The 7,653-nt window shown below is 48.7% G+C and overlaps 1 protein-coding gene across 3 annotated transcripts in view; it reads right to left on the reverse strand.

The window, feature by feature from the left end:
- The window catches only part of FAM172A (family with sequence similarity 172 member A), a 257,818-nt gene that overhangs the window by 960 nt on the left and 249,205 nt on the right, over nucleotides 1–7,653 (reverse strand). The gene's annotated exons all lie outside the window — the stretch shown is intronic.

Below are 7,653 nucleotides of genomic sequence, written 5' to 3' on the forward strand. Positions count from 1 at the left end.
AGACCGACCGCCTGTACACAGCCACACAGACCGCAGGTCGGAGATCCCGAAGGCATCTCAGGCCTGGGAAAAGTGAGACCCCAAAGCACCCTGCCCAGAAAGGCTCGCTTAAAACACCTGACCTCTTCTGCCTAACTTGGAAAAAAACCCAAAGCGTCTGCTTTTCCAGGCTGGCGTACCTGGCGGTATTTCTTTTTCATTTTACCTTGCATTTTTAACTGCAATGGAACACCTGACCTGAACAACAACCGATGCATCACGAGGGCATCCCTCGTGCAGCCCTTCCCAACAAGCTTGCATGCGAAATTGATGCAGCAAAGTGGATCTTCCTGGCTTATCTCTTCCCTCTGCATACAGATCCACCTCTATCTCTTTTTTTTTTTTTTTTGGTGGGCGCTTCTATTGTCTTACAAGCATCTCCTTCAACGCACAGCACCTTTGCTTTATTTAAACAAAAAAACCCCACAACAACCCCCCAAACAAAGCCAAGATGATGGGAGACAGGGAGCCAAGGGCTGTGAAAGAGTTGGGACCTCTTCCTGGGGAACCCAATTATGCGGAGATGCTGCCTGGAAGTCTCTGGATCCTGGGCCTCCGTTTGATACTTTAACATTGTTAATGATAATTCTTTAGTCTGTAATAGTAGGTCATTGCTATGGTTACTCTACAATGGTGCAACACTTCGCTTTCCCCTTCAGCTATTCGCTGAGACCCGGTAACCACATTTGTTGCCTAGCAACAGTTTTGTGACAGTATCACAATCTGGGGGTGACAACAATGAAGGACACGGTGGCCGTGGCCTGCCCGGCGGAGAGGGATGCCGCATGGGGCGGCCGATGGTCCCCAGGGGAAGTGGGGTGGCCAACGGTCCCTGGGGATGCGTGGCGGCCGCCCTGGAGGAATGATCTAGCATGGTGTCGCCCCCATGCCCACCTTTGCATCTCCTCTGGGACCCTGACCCCCGTATCTCCATCCTTGGTGGCTCCACGCACGCCGTCCCCTCCAGAAAATCTTTGGCGGAGGCACTACCCGTCACGTCTCCCTCCCCCGCTCGCTCACAGGCAGCCATCAGACAAGCTCCTCCAAAAAAGCCCTCTACAGAAAGACACCACTTCCCACACAAGGAGACGTTTTGGTACAAAGAGGATCCACGTCATGCGCACAGAGAGATTTCCCCCCGTGCTCCGTGCTCGTTGTATGGAGACGATTCATAACATCTTACACAAATCCCGCAGAGGCGCCTTTTATACAAACACGTTCCACCTCCAAACTCACCCATCCTTGTGCAAACCCTCTTTGCCGAGAGGCAGTCCGTCATATCTTAAAGGTGGCTTTTCAACGCAGACCATCCACCCCAGTCCCGACGGAGAGTCGGCCCATACCCACACTCGCCAATGCTTGTTCCCCACCTTGGGGTCATCCCGTACGCAAGGGTGTCCCGCCACAGCAGAAGGACAAGGCTCCCCTTCCAGCACAACCCGCAGCCTAGCAGACCTGTCCCTTGGGTTACGGCATGGTTGGGTACTCTACGATTGCCCACGGACACCATGCAACGACACCACCAAAGACGTCGCCTACCGAAGCTGGTTTTACGGAGGGATAGGCTGTCCTCGCGCACCCCGAGGGCACTCCTGCAGAGGTAGGGTCTCCTCACACACCCCAGCCAGAGTGCATGGCAGCGCCACGTTGAGCCCCAAGAGGCAAAGCATCTTCCCCTGTGGCTTTTTGGGCCCTACAAGGACGCTTCCCACACAAACACGCCGCTGTCACTCCCGCCTGCCTGCATCCTTCTGTCTTGACCGTATTCATCCTCATTAATATCCACTGGATTAAATTAGATGAAAATATAGACAGTGAACATTATGCTGTGTGTGTGTCCCCTCCCCCCTCTTCTGTCTTTCTTTTTCTTTTCATCAACAACCTTCCTCTTCTGTGAAAGGGCCATCCAGAAACAAAAAATGACAAAACAATAAGTTTCTGAAGCCTCCCCGTCCCTTTCTCTGTCCTGCCTTCTCCCATGCACTCTCCTCACGTCCTCAAGAGAGATCAGGCTTACATTCACTGGTGTTACTGAAACTGATTAACCTACAGCTTTCCTGTAGCAACCCCTCTCAACCCACCCCTCTCAAAAAACAATTCAGGCTTTGAGTCTAGAGGGACTCAATGATTCAGCGGTCTAAAGCAATTTTAACACTCCCTATTTTCCCTTTCCTAGTAACAATCTTACTGACAGATGAACAATTTCCCTGGTGATAAAATCACTACAATGGCTATTTAGTTTCCAGGATTATGATGATTCTTTGCTTGATTAATATTGCAATAAGAAAAGCTTGCCAAGTATCTGCCTTGGCCCTTTATAGTCATTTAAAGGTCAGATTTTGTCCTTACATATTCACATTCAACTACTACTAAAGGGAGAGCCCTAAAAATTTAACACTGCACAGACTGTGCATTTATGATTTATATACCAGAGGCTTGGAAAACTAGACAGAAGCAAGAGGAGCTATGTCCTAAGGGTGGCGACAGATTTGGCCGCAAGGTTTTCACCGGAGGAAAAATATCATTGACGACTGGAATCTCAGTTGTGTATTTAGTAGCAGTCGAATCTAAGCTAAATGCGCGAGCAGCCATCTATTTTTTGACAGGAAGATTCGTTTGTGAGAGTCGGATAATAGGAAGCAGTTGTACTAATGGCAAGGCCCTCGAAGGTATCTGCACCCGATTGCGACGGCCGTGTTGCCACACTGCACCGTATTAAGCGACGGGTTGCCACAAAACATGTAGTGATTTTCCTTTGAGAAATCTTAGGAGCATGTTGCAAGAAAAAGACGTGTAAAAAACTAAGTGTGGGAGACAGCTAGAACATCCTAAAATATGCTAAGGCTACAGTCGCAGAAGAAAAAAAGTCATCAAGCTCCCCCCCCCACCCCCCCAGCAGTGGGGAGAACTGGGCGTGTATTTTAACACATACAGAACGTCATTGGAAAGGCGCTGCGAAGAGAAGGTGGATCCAACAGTGCGTGAGGTGAAGAGAATAATGACTGTAAAAAAGAGCAAACAAGTTTCACAATCAATTTACCCACGGCCACCACAAAGAGATTATCGACAATTAGAAATAACAAAGACGTGCCAATACAGTTGTTGATACCAAAACAAACAAACAAACAAACAAAAACCCCAAGCCAAATCAGGTAAGGGAATACTTGCAAAAATTTAATATACAAATCATCAGGTCTGGATGACATGCATCTGGGGGTCTTCAGGGAATCAGTTAATGAACTTGCTGAACTACTGGCAATTATTTCTGAGAATTCATGCACAATCAGGTAGGCACCAGAGGACTGGGGTGGGAAGAAAAACAATGCTAATTTGAGAAAAGGAGGATTAAATGAAACTACTGCACGTAAAATTTAGCTCTGAATATTAGTGAAGTAAGAGATCAGCATTAAAAAAAAAAAAAAATCACAGGCACCTTTAGGGCAACAGGAGCCTTAGAAAGGAACAGGCTCAGATTTGACAAGAACAGACAAAAACCAAACTTGGCCACTTTATTGAATCACAAAAATCAGCAGGGCTGGGAGATTTATCCATTGCCATGTCTTTCCACATGGGTCAATCTGACAACTCAGGGGCTGTGGGAACCTGGGGAACCATCTACCACGGATTATGACCTTGACTGCTCTGACGGGCTGCGGTCACCCCTACCTCGTGTTTGCAAATGAGTCGCTTCACTCCAAGCCAAGGAGACCTCACGATACTTGAAATTAAACGTTCCTCCTTTGGGCCTCTGCTCTCCATGATTACTACCGCAAATCTGGGTCAGCACCATGGTTCCTCAGGTTCCCTACATTTTGGCTGAAGAAAGGTGTAACTCTGCATCTATGAGACAATGTACGGAACCTTGGACCCTCTGGGAAATGGGTGCTGGTGCACTTCTTGGGAAGAACATCGGCTAGAGCATTTGAGAAGACAAATAATAAGGAGCGATACGGGGTTGAAAATATACCTATGAAGTCCCGGAGGGATTGGTATTATAGGGCTGAAGTCTTTTAAACATGGTTATTAGCGATCTGAAAGAATAATGAGAACGCTTATTAGTTAATTGGATTAATTAGCAGATGATATATTGAATGGGAGGTAAAGCAAACGTAAGAAGGGACAGAGAAATAATCTGAAAAAAAGGGCAGCCAATGTGGGTAGGAAAAATAAGGAAGGGGAAAAGCAAAAACCAAATCTGTGATTGGTGCCTGCGGGGGCGGCCGTGCAACACGAGGGGTCGAACGATCCCGGTGGCCATTTGCACGCACGTGTGCCAACGCGTTTTTCGCCGCCTCCCCTTTCCACTTCCACTCGGGAAGAGCAGCTCTCCACCCAAGCCAGGCCGACGAACTCCTCCCTCTGAAAGCACGGTGCCCGCAGAGGGAAGGAGCTCCGTCGTCCCCACAATCCACTCCCGCAGAGCGATTACCGGCTGCGTGGCACAAAGGTGGCCTCTGACGGCACCTGCCCACGGTGCCGGACAAAAGCCTCCTCCCGCGGTGCTGGGGAGATGCGCGGCACAATGGTGGCCCCCCGCTGCGTTGACAAGATGTGTGGGACAAAGGTTTCCCAAGCTGCACGGGAGCCGAGAGAGATCTCCGTAGGCGCCTCCGTGCTGGAATATTTCGGCAGAGAAAAGTTTCCAGGTTGAAAAGTTTCTCCGCAGGCATTAGCCACAGGGCTGACCTCGGGGTCCGCTTCTCCAGGCGCCGGCTCGGCTCTGAAGAGCGCGGGCTTCAAAATGAATTAAGGGTGCTCCGCGCCTTGGGGTTTAGTCCCTGCTGGGAGGGAGAGCGTTGCCGCTCTTCACCAGCCGCCTCTGGCGTTTGCAACTGATTTCAGCGGGAGGGGAGCTCTGTCCACGTGGTCGGCGTCCACGCCGAGACCCTGCCCCGCTGCAAAACGTTAACGCCCGTTTTGGGCAGGACGTGAGCTGTGCAATCTTGTCCCCAAATGCTGGCAGTGGTTGCTTTAACATTATGATTTCAGCGATGCCCTGAGCCTCACCAAAACTTGATTTGAATGGTTCAAAGGGTGAAATGCAGCCTTTGCACGAACAGAAGCACTTTAAAACTTACTAAGCGTGTTTTACCGTCATTTCCCTAACTCTGAGAAGCAATGCAATTAATTCTTCCCTTACGAATAAATGAACAAACAAGCCAACCCCTCCTGGCCTGGGAACGTGAGTGCACTACGCCTTTCAGAAAGGATTTTTCCTCCCAAAAGTTATGAATCAAGGGGAATTTCTTTCTCACGTATCTCCGCACACACACACACAAAGTCGTCATGTAAGACTTCAATTCTTAGGTATGTAATTCTGTAATTCTGCAACTCTCTAGCAGCATAACGATCTGTTCAAATCCGCATTTATGTGTGAGAAAAGGATACTTCCTGCCTCTGCTGCATCCGTCTTTCTGGATGCTACTAAATGACTTCTGTATCACACAGTTATTTCTAAATAGGAATTAACATTTTTTTACACCTTTGAGTGCATCAGATGTTATCAAGAATGACAGATCTATTTTTAATTCATAAGGCTTCTCTATGTACGATTCCTGGATCCTGTGGATCTGCACAGGAGGAAATGATCGCGCCTGTTGCGACGATTTTGCTCTGCTGATGCAAACCTCCCAGGTCTCAAACCCCAAACCAGAAGAAGCTCTCAAGAGCTTCATCAGTTAAAGCTAAGGAAAATGGAGATTAAAAAAAAATATACCTTTCTTAAAATCACTAAATACTTCCGACAGGGAGGATGAGAGCTTCAGGAAGAAACGGGGAAGGAGTCCATTAGCTCGAGAGCTTTGAGAACCAATGACCTTAGGGGCTTCTGCATAGGTGCTTCTAGACATGGCAGTGGTAAAGAAAGGTTAAAAGCTTAGGTGAAATTAAGAGACCAGTTGATGAGATGGAGGAAGTGATTTCTGAGGGGGACGTTAAAAAAAAATAAACAGAACAACCCCCAAACCTCAGTGTGTTTAGTTTGGCTAAGAAGTAATAGTTTGTGGAGTCATGGGCATGATAATAATCTAAAAGCAGCTGCGTAGGGAAATGAATTCTTTGGAGGAGCCAAGAGGGAAGAACCAGAGAAATCTGAAGAAATGAAACACGGCTTATAAAGGGGGCTTAGACACACAGTCAGCTGGTTAGAGATGCAATATTCATCCACAGAAAATTGTGGGAACCTTTGTGGCAGTGCTAGAAAAGAGGCGACGCACGCTAAAGACATTTTATACTGGGTTATTATCTCCTGTGACACAGACCAGTGTTTATTTTTGTTGGACTTTTATTATCTCTAATATCTTCAGCGGGATGATGGCAACAGAGCAACGAGCACCCCGCCAACCCAGAACGAAGATTACCTCTGAACTCCCATAATTGCCATCAGCTTTTTCCCACCCCTCGTTTACAACACACAAACTGCTCGCAAGGAGCAAGCGGTTTAAAAAGGTAACAAAATACTTAACGGATTCCTCTTCTTGCCCTGTGAGCAACAGATGCAAAGGCTCACCCAAAAGCTCAGTGCAAGCGAGGTCTGCAAGGCAGGAAAGAGACGGGAGGCAAACACAGCCATCATTTTTCACTGCTCTTCATTAAATATTAAGGGCAGTCCCACGAGCACGGGTCATTTGTTTGCTGCTCTGCGCGCTAACTGGCCAAATAACTGAAAGTTGTAAGGTCGTTCCCTCCTGAGCACAGGTTACCAAAAGTCAGGTCATTTTCTGGGTCACCAGAAGTCAAGTCATTTTCTTTTGAGTATATATTAAAAAAGGAAAAAAAAAAAAAAAAGAAATCAAACAGCTATAGGGACTTCCGAGTAAGAACTAGGCAGTGCCCTAGGTGCAGCACAGAACTGCTGTTAATACTGATGCAAACAGTCGAAGTAATACAAATTGCACGCAACCACATTAAAAAAAGGAGGGAATCACGAACTGTTAAAAACGTGGGCTGGTTAAATAGCATTTCAAGAGACAGAGGCGTTACAGGATCTCAGGCTGCGGGCTGGTCTGAGTTGCTGCTCTGGGGTGACCAGCCCTGAAAAAAGAAAATGTGTCCTTGGGTCCAAAATTTCACACAAAGTCTTTTGCACAAACAAGGCAGGACTGCAGGCGATTGGGTCTGCTCTTACCTGTGCAACGAGCACCATGAGGCCGGCCAGCTGCGGGCACAGGCAGAAAAGACTGGATCTGGGGCTGGATCCAGACCCCCTGAATAGTGGGAGAGCTGGGGGGGGGGGGTCCCCGGGGGCACCACTTGCACAAACAGCTCTCCGAGCCCCGTTTTTGGAAGGGGAAAGGGATAGACCCGGCCACCCGTCAAAGGGCAGGCAGGACAGGAACCATCAGCCAGCTGGGGCTGCACCAGCCCAAACTTGCACTGGCACCCTGGCTCTTCCCAAGCAACAATGAGGAGGAAGATGCACAAACGCAGCCTTCACCCCGGCATCACGCGAGGACCGGCAAGCAAGAGGACGCCACGAGGAAAAACAACGAGCCCCCCAAAATTCACCGCAGGGTGGTGGCGGGGTTGCCTCTGCGTGCGGGTATCTCACTTGCCAAACATCTGCGGAGCTGCCCCGCGCGGTGAGAAGCCGCAAGGAGAGCAGGCAGCCGGCGG

The sequence above is a fragment of the Egretta garzetta genome, unplaced genomic scaffold (assembly GCF_000687185.1).
Source record: "Egretta garzetta isolate BGI_Z169 unplaced genomic scaffold, ASM68718v1 scaffold12, whole genome shotgun sequence".
NCBI lineage: Eukaryota > Metazoa > Chordata > Aves > Pelecaniformes > Ardeidae > Egretta > Egretta garzetta.